General features: G+C 45.0%; 1 long non-coding RNA gene across 1 annotated transcript; it reads left to right on the top strand.

The window, feature by feature from the left end:
* The first annotated feature begins 5,436 nt into the window (after window positions 1-5,436).
* Window positions 5,437-10,350, top strand: LOC135390203 (uncharacterized). The gene is made up of 3 exons (XR_010421769.1): window positions 5,437-5,610; window positions 5,708-6,070; window positions 10,148-10,350. It is a non-coding gene; the product is annotated as an uncharacterized LOC135390203 (long non-coding RNA).
* The last annotated feature ends 6,398 nt before the right edge of the window (window positions 10,351-16,748 follow it).

Below are 16,748 nucleotides of genomic sequence, written 5' to 3'. Positions count from 1 at the left end.
GAATCCCACACTGGGACGGTTACACAGGATGTGACAGCGGGTCGTCTCTCTCTCTCTCTCTCTCTCCGTCTTTGTAGTCCTTGGACGTGTCTGGTCTCGAACCCCCTGTGTCTCCCCTCCTCCTCCTCCTCGCGCACGATATTGGAGGAACAAGAGCGGCATCTTGTCACAGAAGCAAAGTGGCGGATTTACGTAATCGATGGATATGACGTGAATGGGGTTAGTGCGAGCGTGAGAACCCTGTACTATAAGATGGTCATCCCCTGTACCCCCTCTTGTCCACTATTCTCGAATCAAGAGCGCCGAGACAATGCTCATACGTTCCAGACAATTTTGGACCTTCTGGTCCACATTCGTCCGCCATTTGGTAAGTTTTTCTCTATCTCTTCTTGTTTAGAAATAGTTATTTTCTAATACCTAACGTTCCTCTGTAGGTTTCACTGTGACACACATTGTACAGCTATTTTTCCAGCTGATCCCCGGTGCGGGGGGAGATGTGCCCCGCTTGGATATGGAGACGTTTTTGCAAATGTTCGCCATCGTAGACGAAGAGGACATTGAAACGGCTACCACAGAAGTGCTCATGGCGTGCTACACCAGGGAGTGGCGAGAAATCGCTGTGCAGCGGGGACTAGAGGGAGAGCTCTTTTTCAGAGTGCCCCGAAGCTTAGAGGAGCATACTTTACCGCAAGAAGGTACTGCTCCTTTAAGCTTCGGGGAAGCGGAGCACCTCCTCTACTCCCTGGTGCACCAGTGGAACAGAGCGAGTGCAGCGGGTTGGAGAGAACTCGCTGAACGCTGGATGGCGAGTCAAATACCGTGAGTGTTTTTCGATTGTGGTTTTTGTTCGTAGAATCCTTATTCTGGTCCTTTATTACTAGATTGGATCCCTGGGTTCTTATGGAAGACCATGAAGCACCCATGTAAACACGATAGACAGACAGACAGACAGCCAATAAATGCATATCGTCTTTCGCATCACGCGACTCTCTCTCTCTCTCTCTCTGCCCCAATACAATAGAAGAATAGGAAACCACAGATCCTGCGTATAAAAGCGAGCGTGGGATAGGCCGCAGTTAAAGATGATGATGTCGACGATGTCACCACAACGTTCGATCTGCTTGCGCAGGAGGTAAGTGCATTTGTATGTGTTTAGATCGATGTTTGATTAATGCCTCCTTTTCTCTATTTGCTAGGTGCACACGGGAGAATTATTTCAAATTGGGGGGGGACTTCATGCCTAACATGAGGTCCGATTAGGCTCCACTAAGTCCAAAATTAGGGGGAGCATCACCCATACTATTCAAAATTGGGGAGGGACGTGAATTCATGGCAAATATGAATTCTGATTGGGCTTAATGGGGCATTGCGGGGCGTCCCCCGCACCAGTCAAAATTGGGAGGGACGAGAATTCATGTTGGACATGAATTCTGATTAGGCTTAATGTGGTATTGCGGTGTACCTTCCCCACCACTCAAAATTGGGAATGGGTAAGAGAATTCTGATTAGGCGTAATGGGAAGATTTGGGGGAACATTTTAATCTGGCCTTATTCAAAATTGAACTCCTTCTTTCATTTTTCGTTAGATCATTCCAAAACGGGGGGAGAATTCGTGCATAACACGAATTTCATTAGAGACCATGTTGATTATACAAAATTAAGGAGTTCTTAAAGGGAGAATTATTTCAAATTGGGGTTAAATTAAACCTTCTTTCATTTTTCGTTTGGTTGACATCGTCGGCATCCTATGCGATATTGCAATGGCGTCGAATAAGACATGGCGCGGTGTCCAAAGTACAGACGCCATCAGCGCAATGAGAGGGGGAGGAGACGCCCTGGTTCTACGACGGTTGATCGAAAGCCCACGAGGGGCATTCATCCTCGACGCGAGGCGTTTCGTGGAGCAAAATGTAAGTCGAGTGGTTCTGCTGTGAGAGTGTATTCTATGTATGGCATTGTTTTTCAGGAAGCGATGGCCGCTGTCACCGCATATCATGCAGCACGGGAAAAGCCGTCCAGCAACCTCCACGATAGGCCAAACTACCTTCCTGTATAGCAGTAGGTCCCCTCCTTGTACAGCATTGGGCAAGGAAGACCGTGAGCGCCTTTGTGAATCGAGTGACCGTGGAACAAACCCTGGTAGCACATATTGTTGCCTCGATGTTGCAGCAATGTTGCCAATGTTGTCCAATGTGGGGCAACGTAAATCAACATTTGACAACGTTCCTGCAACATTATCAGACGTGGACCAACGTTACTAAACATTCAGCAATGTTCAAGCAACATGGCAGAGCAACGTTTGAGGAACGTTGCGGCCGAACGTTCCTGCAACGCTGCTTAGAGGTGGAGCAACCTTGCTAGACATTCGGCAGTGTTCATGCAACATAGCATAGCAACATTCGCGCAACGTTGCGGACCGTACGAAAAAGTGATACAGAGACACCTGCTGTTCGGAAAATAAAACGAAAGAAGGCGTCATATCAACACAGGAATTGCACCGACAAGATTTCTAAATTATGAGTTACAAAAATGAATTATCTACCAACAATTTGGCAGTATCGAAAGTTTTGAATTAGAAACCGAAACTTTCAACACAGCGTACCATCGGCATGGCTTTCAGGCTTCGTCACGTGCTCATTCCTCGTTTTATGGCGGCGTTTGGCGTTTGTGTAGTGCGTGACTGCGTCTTTCAATTTCCATAGATGACGTCTGTGAATGATGTGGGAGACGGTGGTGAGTATTTCAGTATCTTTTCTTTTCAACAACTTTGTTTTATGCGCAGAGAAACAAAGGGCCATTGAACGCCAGCTGCGTTCGCGTTTCACGAGCCTAGGCAGCAAACGCATTGTTTTCAAATTGTTGGGAACGCATAGCGTCGTCCCATTTTCTAGACCCGGGAATCTTGATTCTTAGTGGGAAATGAAACGCTCTAGAGTTAAAAGTTGTCTGCGCGTTTTGACTCCTCGGCAGAGACGACGGCGAATTGCGGATGAGGTTTCAGGCGAGTTGGAAAGTATTGCAGGAAAATAGTGAAGGCGACGCAACCGGGGAATGGGAAGTTGTGGAAGTTGCTACGAGGACATCACCATCCACTGATGATCCTTCACAGAAAAGTGTAGGAAGTAACCTCTTCGAATGCGACCGCGGTAACCCTATCAATTCTGGTGCAGAAGCAATACCCATGGACCTAGGCAGCGCGCCAGAACATTGCACTTTGCAGACACCGAGCAGCGATGAAGGTTCCACCGCGGTTACTGCCAGTTCTGTCGACCACCGAAGCTCCGAAATAGGCAGCGTTCGTCCCAAATTGCAGCAGTGGGCACTAGAAACGAAGATACCTGCCGCATATTTGAGCTCGCTTTTGAAGGTGCTGCAGCCTTATCATCCAGAGCTGCCAGGGGACGCAAGAACACTCTTGCAGACACCGCGATCCACCGAAGTGAAGTATATGAACGGCGGCGCATACCATTACTTTGGGTTACATGTCATGCTGCTCCACCACGTTATGAGTGATTTGCCAAGTGGCTGCTCCACGCTGTCATTAATTATCAATGTTGACGGTCTTCCCATCTCGCGGAGCTCAAGGAGGCAGTTCTGGCCGATACTTGTCAAAGTAAAAGAAATCCCAAGCTGCTCACCATTCATTGCCGCCTTTTATGAGGGTGACACTAAGCCGCAGGACCTAGACGCATACCTCAAGGACTTCCTTGAAGAAATTGCTGAGCTCCTTCAGGAGGGCATCTCTCACAATGGTCGTTCTTTAAGAGTGGTGCTGCACGCATTCATATGCGATGCACCAGCCAGAGCATTCCTTAAATGCATCAAAGGGCACACTGCATATTATGGGTGTGAGAAATGCACTCAGAAAGGCACCTACTCTACCAGTGGAAACAAGGTAATCTTTCCCCTGTGTGATTGCCCTTTGCGAACTGATGAAAGCTTTAGGCCGAAGCTCCAGTTTCCTCATCATCATGGTGATTCGCCTTTGCTTGCTTCAGGCGTTGGGCTTGTAAGTCAATTTCCTCTTGATTACATGCATTTGGTGTGTTTGGGAGCAATGAAGAAGCTTCTTGTTGAGTATTGGGTGTCTGGCAAGCCGTGCTCTTCAAGAATGAGCCAGATGTCGAAGGCAACACTCTCGGATCTCCTTGTTGCTTTTGAGGCGCATGTTCCTTCTGAGATGAAACGAAGACCAAGGGCACTTCTTTTTCTTCAACAATGGAAGGCTGTCGAGTATAGAAATTTCTTACTCTATTATGGCCCTGTTGCTCTGAAGGGTATACTGAACCGCCACGCCTTCAAACACTTCATGAAACTAAACGTGGCCATGACTATCTTGGTCAGCCCGAAGTTTTCTGCTACCCATGTGGACCTCGCTGAACAGCTTCTTCAAGAGTTTGTTGCCCAAGCAGGAGAGCACTATGGAAGCGGTATTTACGTGTACAATGTGCACTCCTTGCTCCACATAGCAAATGATGTGAGAAAATTTGGTCCCGTAGACACATTCTCTGCTTTTCCTTTTGAGAATTATCTACAAGAAATCAAGACTTTGCTAAAATCACATGCTCGTGCTCTTCAGCAAGTCGTCCGCCGGCTGAGTGAGAAAAACATCCTGCCCTTGACAAAGCCTGCTTCAGTGCAGCCAGTGCACCAGCTGTCAAGGCCGCACTCGAAGGGTCCAATCCCATCTGAATTTAACGGCACACAGTACCGTGCACTGCAGCTAAAGGATGCTCTCTTTACCATCGATAAGCGGAACAACTGTGCCTTGTTAAAAGATGGCAACATCGTGTGGATAATTAACTTCCTGGCCACCACGAATGGGATCAGCTTCTGCGCACGTTTTTTTAAGAAATTGGACAAACTCTATGACAAACCTATTCCATCACCTGACCTAAGCATCTTCATGGCTAGGGGGATTTCATCGGACTTTGCTGTGTGGAGTGTAGCCGATATTCAGTGCAAATGTGTGTGCCTCCCAAATGGGCCAAGCTGCTAAGCTGTGTTCCCTCTTCTACATACGAACAGTCAAGGAACTGTACAAAATTAGAACTCCTTCCACCGCACTTGCCCTACCACAAATCATCATCAGGTCAGAATTGTGTAATGTTGTCATTAAATTTATTTAAAATAACTTATATAAATAGGAAATGACTGATGTAACAAGATGCTTGTTTCATAATCATCCATCTAGATTCTAGACTGTACTACACTCCAGTACAGTCACGGGAGAATGTACTGCTGTGTGCTCGATAGCTGCGCTCAGAACGTTGCGTCCAGCACTCCCGTTTTTCATCTTTTAAACTGCGCTGGATTCAAAAAGCTCTACTGATTGGTCTTTTGTACCACATAAAGTATCTGATGCCGTGTCTCATGCTGTTTTCTTGTGGCGATGGAACTAATGGCATCCTATCTTTTTAGGAAGGAGGGTGTACAGTGTCGTGCATTTTGAAGAGAATGACGAAGTGTCCGTCGTGCCTTCTTCATGGCTAATCGGAAACCACAAGGTTATGTGGCCTCCTTACAAGAACACAAATAAAATCACAATTGCTATTGAAAAGCCATCACATCATTGGAAGGAGCACAGATCTCGTGTGCTTTGTGAATGTGGTAAGTTGTTTTCTAGCAGATTTTCTGTATTTTTGTATTTTAATTAGCACTTGGAAATTGCGCTTCATGGAGCTCATCACGTTCTGTTTTAATACAGACACATATGAGGTGGCGAGGATCAGAGAACAAAAAGCAGCTATGACGTCAGATGTTGCTACTGAGGAAGAGGCGTGCGAGCCAAAACGAAAGCGTTGGCGACCCCAACGGTACTCAACCTCTGAAGAGGACGATGCATCGAGCGTGGGCGACTGTGCCTTTGAGGACGAAGCAAACACACCTGCTCCAGATCCACAGCGCACTCCACATTGTGTTCCCCGCCCACGCCCTCAGTATATGTCTGGTCACCAAGAGCATCGGTCACCTTCCATTCAGCAAAGTGAAGCAGAACATATACCACAATTGCCTTCCTCTATTCATGACAGGATCCAAGCAGAGGGAGCAGACAAATCGCAATCGTGCCGTAAGTAGAAATTGAAAAATAGAGCTGTTGTGCGATCCGTCCATATTTTGTGACATTGTGATTTGTTTTTGCTATTATTTACCCACATTCATTAATGAACGTGGGTGAAGCAGAACAATTATTTTGCTGAGATGGTATATATATATGTGTGTGTGTGTGAGGTCGAGGTGAAGTTTGGTGTGGATACACTGGAGGAGAAAATGTACTACAGGCAATGAAGCGTGCGAAACGGGAGAGGAACGTCTCTCAGGATTTCTCTCACCCCACTAGGCATGTCTGAGCGGCATTCAAATGAACTCTGATGTGAGCTGTACAATGGACTTTAAATGATAGAGTTGTGAGTTGCGTTAATATCTCGTGCTTCCACCAACGTTCCAGGAACATCCTGTGGACGTTCGTTCTGGGACATCTGGACATCCTAGGGATGTCCACAGAAATCCCTATGACGTCTCGTGGACGTCAAATTTACTGCCAAAGTTGCATCCATAGATGTCCCAGGTCAGTCCAGTGGATGTCCTTACTGACGCTTCAAGGATGTTGTACGGTCATCCTAGCCCACCCTCACAAATGTGATTTACAGTGACTATCAACCTATGTATGTTGCCGAATTACATGCTGGCTCCACTGAACTACACCTAGGTTATTCGAGGAAGTATGCTCTAGTGTTACACTCCTTATATACACGACCTCACTTATCCTGAAACAATGCACAATTGCCGATCGGAATACTCCCAGACAATCATGTTTCTGTGTATAATGTTGTAATGTCTGCAATACATGATTCGCAATATAACTGGTAGTACAAGTCACACCAAAAGTCTTTAACGAATGTAGTCAAATTTATTCAGCAAACACATGACATCACATTCCTCGGAATGCCGCTATAGCCTTGTGACATACTTCTATAAACTTTATGGAAGTGAGTAAATATCACAGCTTGTGCTAACATGAAGAAATAAATAAAGTTCTTAGAGATTGTAATCATAAGGAACACTTCAATGAAGTAACTGTAACATAGTGCAGAATGAACTGTAGCTTGTTTATCACAGCTCGCTAAACAAAAAAGAAGTTGAAATTATGTGAGCATATAAGAACACATTTACAGATATACACTCTTAAAAAGGATCTTCGCCGCATAGCACGTTCCTAGTCAGCCATATTCTCACATGATATCGTTATCTGCCCTGATTTGTTGAAAATGGGAGGCGTACGCCTTTTTTGTGACACCAATGATGTTCATAATTGTCACAGAAAAGGCGTACGCTTCCCGTTTTCAACAAATCAGGGCAGATAACGATATCGTTCGAGATTATGGTTGGCTAGTAGCGTGCTATGCGGTGAAGTTCATTTCCAAGAGTGTAGGAAAATCACCACCCCATGACGGTACACTGCGTCATTTGCTTCTCTAAACCTCTACAGCCCAAGATAGCATTCTCTCTTTTATTGGTACGTGTAACAATACTCCAAATCAAAAATTTCACACAAAAAAGCACAGTAGAAAGGAACACAGGGTGGACACTGTTGAGTTTCATTTTATGTTTGCCACGTCTTGGTAGACATACTCCCTTCCGCTCTCGAAAAACATCTCTTCCCCGCGTAGCACGCTCTGCGCCAACCATTGCTACGAATGATAGGGTTGTAGCTTCTGATTCGAGGACAGAGCGGTACGTACGCCTTTTTGTGTCAATTTGGATATATGATAATTGACACAAAAAGGCGTACGCCCTCCTCTCTCTTGGAATTAGAGGCTAGCCCTATCGTTCGTGGCCATGGTTGGCGCAGAGCGTGTTATGTGGTGAAGTTCTGTCTTTAGAGTGTAACAAAGGAATTTTTCAAATCAACTTTTACGGTACAAACTTCACTTGATAGCACGCTCCCTTGCCTAGAGAGGCTCCAACTGAATTTTGTCAACAATTTCAATCCGCTATTCACAGAATATCTGCTCAAAACATGATTACAATATTACATCAACAATAATTTGTCTTGAGGAGACTGAAGTAAATCTGACACAAGATTGTTACCAGCACACTCTTAAAAACGAACTTTACCTCATAGCCTGCTAATCCCGAATGACAGCGTTCCCGCCCCTGATTTTGTTGAAAACCGGAGGCGTGACCTTTTTTGTATCAATTTGCAATTGATAAGTGGTACAAAAAAGGCGTACGCCTCCCGTTCCCACCAAGTCACGAGCGAGAACGATATCATTCGGGTTGATATGGCACTGATAGCATATGCTTAATGTAAAGCATGTATGCTATACACTCAACGGCCCACTTCCTCAAAGAAGTCAAAATATGCGGTTTTTCATTTACATTTGGCGTGAACGTACCATGTACAGCCGGGCTCGATTCTCTTCTGCCTTGGAAATCACATTGAGTACTTTGTGTTTCAAACTGTTGAACAGCAAACTGTTCGGACGGCATTCATCATCTCACAATCAAGTTGTTGTTCAGCACTCTCTGACGTCGACGAGTAAGTTTCCTCAATCTCCTCGGCGACTGGAGGGACTGCTGAGAACACAATTCTCATCACTTTCAATCACCATGTACACAAAGGTCTTGATCTTGATCCCGTGAACAAGACGCACGACACTCGTGTTGCTCGCGTAGCGTATTCAGGGCGTCAGCCGAAATCGCATGGAGCCTTTTTTTTTCAGCCCGTATAGTGCCTTCATGTACACACACCTTTTACCCTTAACTTTCGGCATCACGGCAACCTCGTGCACATTTAATAAGACCACCTTCAAACTTGGAACAGCACAACGGAAAGAGCTACTGGAGAAAGCACGCCGGCACAGGCGAGCGGATGATGATGATGAATGTCGGCGCTATTGTCGATATCCATGGCGCTTTCTGCCTTGGTCGCGGCGGTGCAGTTAGTATAGCAGACGACGCTCAGCAGTGGACAGCAGGCAACATTTCTTGCTCTTTGATTCCAGCGAACCTAGCGTGTATTCCGATTTGATACTGTCGCAGTTATATGCACATTCATTTATGGAGGTATTGAATAAATGAAGCTGCAGTAATATTTCTCACACGACGCCAATCCAAACTGAACATAGCTGCTAATATGGGCAACAAAATGTTACATTATGTAATCTCAGGCATGTAGTTAATATTAGCTGTGACCAGAATGCACCACTGTTAACTGTTAGCATACATAACATAAAACTGTTAGCCTCGTTGTCAATTTCAGGACACGTCCAAAATATATATCTACAGGACATCCAGGGGACGTCCCTCTTGCAACGTCACCCCTGGATGAATGTAGGAAATTTATGGATATTTTTGGATGTCCATGGAATGTCACATGGACATCCATCATGGATCTGGACATTATGACAAAACATGGATGTCCTCGGGACGTTGATGGTTGTCTGGGATAGTGCCTCAAGACAGAACATTTAAGATTTTGAGAAGGATCAAGAAGCAGCGTGCAGCGCAAGGAGCAGTGTTGGAGAGGTTGGAGAAGTTCATGTTGTCGAATAGCCGTACAGAGGCACCAGGCCCTGTCCAGAGTGAGATCTTAGATCTGCTGCCGCTGTCATCACAAGAACAGCTCGACAAACTAGAGGACAACTTGCATACTCCACAGAACAGAGCTGACCTTGTAAAGTATTCTCTCCATTGCATATGCTATCCTTGCTTTCTTTTCTTTGTTTAGTTTCCCTGCGGGCAATCGATTTTTCATCTACAGGTTGAACAGCACAATTTCAATAGCAATCCAAAAATGGAAAATTGTGCAACGTTTACAGAGTGATAGCCATTTCCCTAAGTTCTATTGCAGTTTTTCTCAAACATTATTTCACACAGAAACAGATTTTAATGACATATTCTCATTGCATGCATTTATACATGCACTATGGGCTGTACCACTTGAAACCTCCCTAGCAGTTTTCATTGTGTTTCCTATACAGTCTTTCTAACTGTGCTGTGCTAACTTAAACTGTGCAACTTGCCCGATGTGGCCCTTGTTCTTGTGTCGCGTCTTGTGGTCGCACTACATGTCCTTCATATGCCTGTGAATGTCTCAGTTCATCAACGAGTCAAGTCATGTATTCGCAATGTCTATTGCTAGGTGCACTACCTTTCAAGAATAGGGGGTGCTTCCCCGAAAGACTGTTTAAGGCATGTCATGCGGCGGTGCATGAAGGATGACCTTGCGCAGCACTTCTGCCTCACTGGAAGAAAAGGCAAGCTCCCATTTCTGGGGCTACGACTCCTGGAAGTGATCACTGGTATGTTTGATTCATGTGGTAACACTAGACTGCATGCAATACAATGCTCATTCCTCTGAGGTTCATACAGCAAGTGCACCTCAGACTATGCAAGCTGTTGCGGCCCCTTTTGTCGTATGCCAATTACGCTGAAACCTTAATGAAATTTAGGTAATTAGTCATCTTGTAGCTACATACTCTTTTTCAGAGGATGTCCATCTGGGCATATAACTCAATTACAAATTGATGGTGATTTCATGAAGAAAAAAATTGAAAAATGGCACATATCTGCTCTCATACTTTTTTATGTGAGTCGAAATGTCTGTTACTAAATGTTATTTTGTGTTGTGTCGAGCATCCTAACTAATATTATCATAAAGCAATAACAGATGGACTCCACTGCAAACACAGTTGTCGAACTCGAATGTCAAAGCAAATGAATGGTGTTAAGAATCGTATGTTTCTGATTATACCACCTCGTTCATTAGGATTACGGGGCTAACTTTTTATGTACTGCTTGGAGAGCCAGTGTGAGTCAAAAAGATTTGAAGATTTTGGAGAGTGCAATTTTCGAGGTTCGCTTCTGGAGAGACGATCTGGAGGAAGCGAAGCCGTGGCTTGACGTGTGGCCTTACTCCCGAACCGGCGGCAGACGACACACGCATATATGACTCTTTTGACTGCTTGACGTCCACGTATGATCCAAAACCTCTCACGCAGTTGAGCGAGGGTGCCTTGAACCCCGGTGTGCATCTGGTTTACGTGGGTGTACGTGATCATGAGCCACGTGAAATAACGCTTGCCGGGAAGAATTATAGGGTTGATCGTGGAGGAATTCAGCCCACTGAAAACTAGCCGAGTCGTAAGCCGGAGGATACCTTCGGTATCGATGAAGACTGAGAGGTCTCGCAGATTTTCGTGAACGGCAGGATTTGGTCCGAATACCTCTTGCTGTACAGTCTTGATCCAATATTGCTCGGCTCTGTGCAAGTCGTCGGCTGACAGATGAGCGTTGCCTTGCTGTGGAGCAGCATTAGTTGATCTTCTAGCACGTTGAATAAAGCGAAAAATCCATGCCGTTACTGCGAGTGGACGGGTAAAGGTACTGAAGTTGTTTATAGAGAGCACAGCCTCAGTCGGAGGTCCGGGAACAAGTAGTAGGGAGACATCTTCGTCAAGCTGTGCATTGAGTTCGATGGCATCTGGCGTTGATTCAACCGGGTTTGGTGTTGGGGGCCAGAATGTCGTTGCCTGCTGGAGCCAGGGAGGGCCGGATACCCATAGAGAGCTCTGTGTTTTCGTAAACATATTTTGCATTGAAAAAGAAAGCCAATAGAACACACAAGTCTACTAGGGGATATGTAGTAACCTCCGACAACAATAGGCTGAAACAACAGGTGAGCGACAAAATTGATGTTGGAAGAACAAAACCACATTAACTGCGCGAGCAGCGTCGATCTGAAACATGCATGCGAGGTCTGTCAAAGCCCTGAATATGCTTGCACCATGTGGCACATTTTACTTTTGCATGCTGTAGACTTTCGTTTCTTATCAGAAACAATGCATGCAATAATTATACGCACTACCAAAAATACCAGAAATGGGGATTTCGCTAGGCTCAACTAGTTTGTCATTTTGGCCCTGGGTTTTAGAGCTCCAGATAACACTAAGCCAGCGATACTAATTGATTAGCTCAGCAAGCACCGCAAAAATGTACTGTCCACAGAGACACATAACTGTCGATGGCATTCATTCATTTACGTATACACTTGCACAGCACTTTTTTCGAATTCTTTGTGAATTTTACTTCGCACGCTCTGCAAATCGTAGCATGTAGGACATATTTGTAACAAGCTTCCACGTGACATCATGTCTGCTATTAAATCAATCTAACGAAGTAAAGGTGCCAGGCTGAGTTGACTGCATATGTTTCTTGAACATTATCAGATGCCATGCTCAGAACTTTCCCAGACATCACAGAAGCGGCTTTCAAGTCCCAGGTGTCTGACTGGTTGAGGTATGCACCATCGAGGTTGAAGAAACGGTATGTTATCAAACATGTTTTGTACTTGTGTTGTGTGTTTAGCAGAGATGTGACACACAAAAAGATGCATTTTGTGCTACGTGTGGCTGGCCTTTTCTTTTGAATTCTTGGTTTTCCGATTTAAGAGGTTGTACTTTTTGCAGCATATCGTGTAAGGAATTCTCGCTTCAGGAGGCTAGAATTTACTTTCTAAGGGTATATGTGTTTGACATAAGTATTGAAAGAGAATGAGACATTTATTTTATTGCAAAAAATAAGCTTTCGGACGAAGTCAATCCTTCACCAGCTGATGAAGGACCCGACTCCGTCCGAACGCTTGTTTTTTCAGTAAAATAAATGTGTAAAAATTATAAAAAAATTTAAAAATTCAATGCTAGACTTCTTCCATTTTTTGTCCTGTATATGTTTGCACAGAAACTGGATTCTCAGAGTGGGTGTTTTTCGCCCAGGGTTCCGTGTGTAGTTACCCAGTGCTTGGGACTACACGTTTCAATCTGCGGTAAACCCATAGACCTACTTGACTGGCATTTGGTTTAATAACCATTTTGCTCGTGGAATTTTCCTAATACTTCTGTGTGGTCAGATGAGTTCGGCTGCACAGCATTCCCGCTGTGACCTCAGATAAGTTTGGTTACAACCGGTCAGGGGAGGAGGGGGTTCTGCGGTAATTTCTAGCGAACCCAGAAAGCTTGAGAACTTATGATACAGAAGATAAAAACATTGCATATATTAACAGTTCACATTTGCCTTGCAGCACTGCCACAACATGACCGCAACGACTGCCAGTGCCTCGCCCCTCATTACCTGCAGCTAACGACTGCCAGTGTAAATAAAGACGACTGCCAGTGTGCCAATAAAGGCTATTTGCTTATAATCAAGTGGTCTTGCATGTTCCTTTCTTGCATGTTTTAGTTCATGTTCCTGAATGTCATTGGGTAAGACCCGTGGGAAATGCCAGAAAAATAACAGCTGCGTACCACCTGAAAAGCGCCACAGGCGACCTTTTAACAACATTGCCTAAACGTTGCGTGAATGTGGAAACGTTACATTTGTAACATGGCGGCAACGTTGCAAAACGTTGTCTAGCAACGTTACCAGAATGTGGCCTAAAGAGGACATTAGCGACGTTTACGCAACGTTCCCAGAAAACATTGCGGCAACGTTTTGGCAACATAGTGTGCTACCAGGGAAGCGCAGGCATCTATCGACCAAATCTTTTGTTTGTATTCAATAAAGATGTTTCAGTGAAAGAACACACAGAGTCTCGTCAACGTTATTCGGACTGTTTAATGCGTTGCATGTCGATAACCAATCGGTATTTCAATAAATCAGTGACAAGGTTGGCGATGTAGACTGCTTGCAAATGTCGCTGCTTCCGCAGGGCGTGCTTAATATGAGCGATGGCACGAGCGAGAAGGTCCACGATGTCTGCAGCGATGTAGTTGAATTCTGCGTTGGACAAGCTCACAAATTCGCTCATCAGTCCCAGGGGTCCGTCTGGAACCGTTATGCAGACATTCTTGTAACGGGCGTAAATTCGACGCACCATCTCCTGCAGCGGCCCCGGCGAGATCTCTCCTATATTGCCAAAGCCTACCATGTCTATCACGTAGCGAAAAGCAGTGATGACGAGCTCGTTGCGGGGGCTTTCGCTGTCGAAACATTCCTTCTCCACTTCTTCCCAAGAAGCGTGGGTGCGGGAACAATTTTGTAAAGAGTGGTAGCTGAACATCTTCACGTAGTGATGACGCGAGCGCGGTGCGCGCTGCCTTTATACAGATAAGCGCGCGCGCGCAAAGAACGGAGAGTGAAACTGAAACTCAAAAGCCACCCGTCGCCGCTAGGAGCGCGCTCAGTTTCTGGCTGGCTCTCGTAGAGAGCAGACGTGTGTTCTCCGCGCTCGCTCAGTTTCCGCCTGGAAGTTGCCGTGGGGGAAAAGGTGAGTGATTTGACGTGCTCCTTTTCTCGTATGTTTGCCGTGTTTAGCGGTGATCAACGAGTGATTTGACCGCGCTCGTGTTAAGCCTTTTCTCGCATGTTTAGACTTGTTTTGTGGTGTCCAATCCTGTTGACGCATGTTTAGCGATGTGTGCCCGGTGGTTCCCGCCTTGTGTTAGGTGCGTAGTGTTGAGGTTAGGCCTAAGCGATCGCCCCCCCGTAAGCCTTCTTCCCCGATGTGTACTGTTTTCTCCGTGCTGTTTTAGCAGTAGCGGTTAGACCTTTTCTCTCGCATGCCTAGACTTGTTTAGCAGTGCTGCAATTTTTACCTGCCGCTAGTATCTTGTTCTCTGTCTTTCTCCTCTAGAGCTATGATGGTGGCGCCATCTGGTGTGATGCCTTGCAACTAAGTGGCCACCTGTCGTCAATCTCTGCAACTACCCGACTTCAACAAGCGCTGGTCACCCCGGAGCCGTTTCTTCGCCGCGGCATCGTTGATTTTCGAATAAATTGTTTCTCTCCACTCTATTTCTATTTTTTTATTTTATTTTCTACCTATTTTTTTATTTTTTATCAGCTCAAGTAGCCGGCAACTCACACAGTGGTCTGGACGTGTCTTAGATGGTCCCCAATTAGTGTAACGACTCTCTGGAGGGTGCTGATTAATGTGGGGGGTCCCAATTAGCTCTAATTGCTAATTAATGGCGTCCAGGCGACTGTGTGACTTGCCGGCTTCTTGAGGTGATCCCATACTACTGTCTGACTGATTCTTTCAACAATCTCGTCACAAATGCTCGATGAATGATAGTTCATGTAACCACTGCTCTGTTTGCATGGCACAGGATATGCACCTTGAAGATGATGATGTGCACAGGAACGACGTGTAACAGGACGAGGAAGTTTAGATCATGTGGTGAACCTATGAGTTTGTTATTGCCTTGAATGGGCAACCATTTCACGAAGGTAAAACTTATTTATGTTGACTACTGCCTTCAAAGTTAAACTACACATTTTTTCATGCCCTGCACTTGTCTTTGTATACCAGAGTTCACCCAAATTACTTTCTTAAGCCCGTTTGCAAGAGCAGCCATCTCGGAAGAAATAGGCCACAAAATCTCAAATTGGAACTCTGACCTTACCGAGCAGTGTTTGTTGGCTATTGGGGTTGTACAATGTACAGCTTGAGACAAAAGTTTAAATAACACCATGGTGTTACACTGCTCCATTGGAGTTACATCCTAGCATCAAACAAGAGCGGACACATATACTGAGAGATAGATAGTCACAAGTTTCTTATTCGATCTTTTGTTGGTAGTTGGCAGGGGACTGCTCCGATGAAGAAAAGCGCCAGTGCCGTGAACGTTTGTCTCAGACTCAGGGGTTGTAGTCATACAAATTCTGAACTGCATGCCACTTCTTGAAGAGTCTTTGGAAATTTTAAAATCTTATGCCTTAATTGTCGGCTCTGATCATGACCGAGGTGGTGGGGCCCCCGGAGCCCACGTCTCGTTATGTCCAATAACATTGTCAGTCTGGAACGTTGCAGACGAATCATCAATGCAGGTTGCCTCACGCGTGACGGAACCTTGTGAACCTTTCACCTTTGATGTTCTTCTCTGTAATAGCACCGGATCAGTTACAAATATAATAACACTTTAAACACCTACCTTTCAATATTTTTGCTCCTGTGCCTTTTGTAAAATGGCTCATTGCTGCCTTCTGCATTTCTTCTCTCCATGCATGAAGATCTGAAATCTGTAATAATAAAATCTCAATATTAACACAATTCTCATGTGTTTGATTTTTTTGTTCACATTTTAGAATACAGCATGGGAATTCTGAGTAAAAACGCAAGAATAACAAAGACGGTTAAGAGTATCAACTGTTTACTATATACATAAAAACAAGACTTTCGTGCAGTAGGCTGCACTTTTTCAGGTTTGAGGACCTGTTACAAGTTGTGAAGCATATATCAAAAACCAAGTCACATGGTACAAGAGAAAAGGGTAAGGGTGAAGAGAACTACAAACGCAATACAAATATCAACAAAAATGAAAAACAAAACGCAATCAATAGGATCTTCTGTCCCAAGCTGTACAAATATTGATGCACAGACAGTGTGAAGAAAGTAATAACAGCAGGGCAGTTTTAAGAAGCAGCTTTGCACCCAGGTTCTAAGTGCAGAAAACACAAGTACAGAATAATAGGAATAATTAAGCACAGCTAAAGATTACCGATAACTCTCGGAACTACGATATTTGTTACATATTTACCGACTTATGTGTTGACATAGAACAGGTGATACAATTAGACAGTCGGAACACGCCACTCGAATTAGTCGAAGATGATAGGAACTGACGTTCTGAGTCGGGGATACTGTGACTTCCTTCTTTCAGAATTAGTCGAACTCGACAGTATGGGTGTACATTACGTACCAGACTGCCGTTTTGTGCAAGGGCATCATTTGCTGCAACGCCTCC

This window comes from Ornithodoros turicata, chromosome 3 (genome assembly GCF_037126465.1).
Source record: "Ornithodoros turicata isolate Travis chromosome 3, ASM3712646v1, whole genome shotgun sequence".
Lineage (NCBI taxonomy): Eukaryota > Metazoa > Arthropoda > Arachnida > Ixodida > Argasidae > Ornithodoros > Ornithodoros turicata.
The sequence above is the reverse complement of the archived record's forward strand: the minus strand, read 5'-3'. Positions and strand labels throughout refer to the sequence as shown.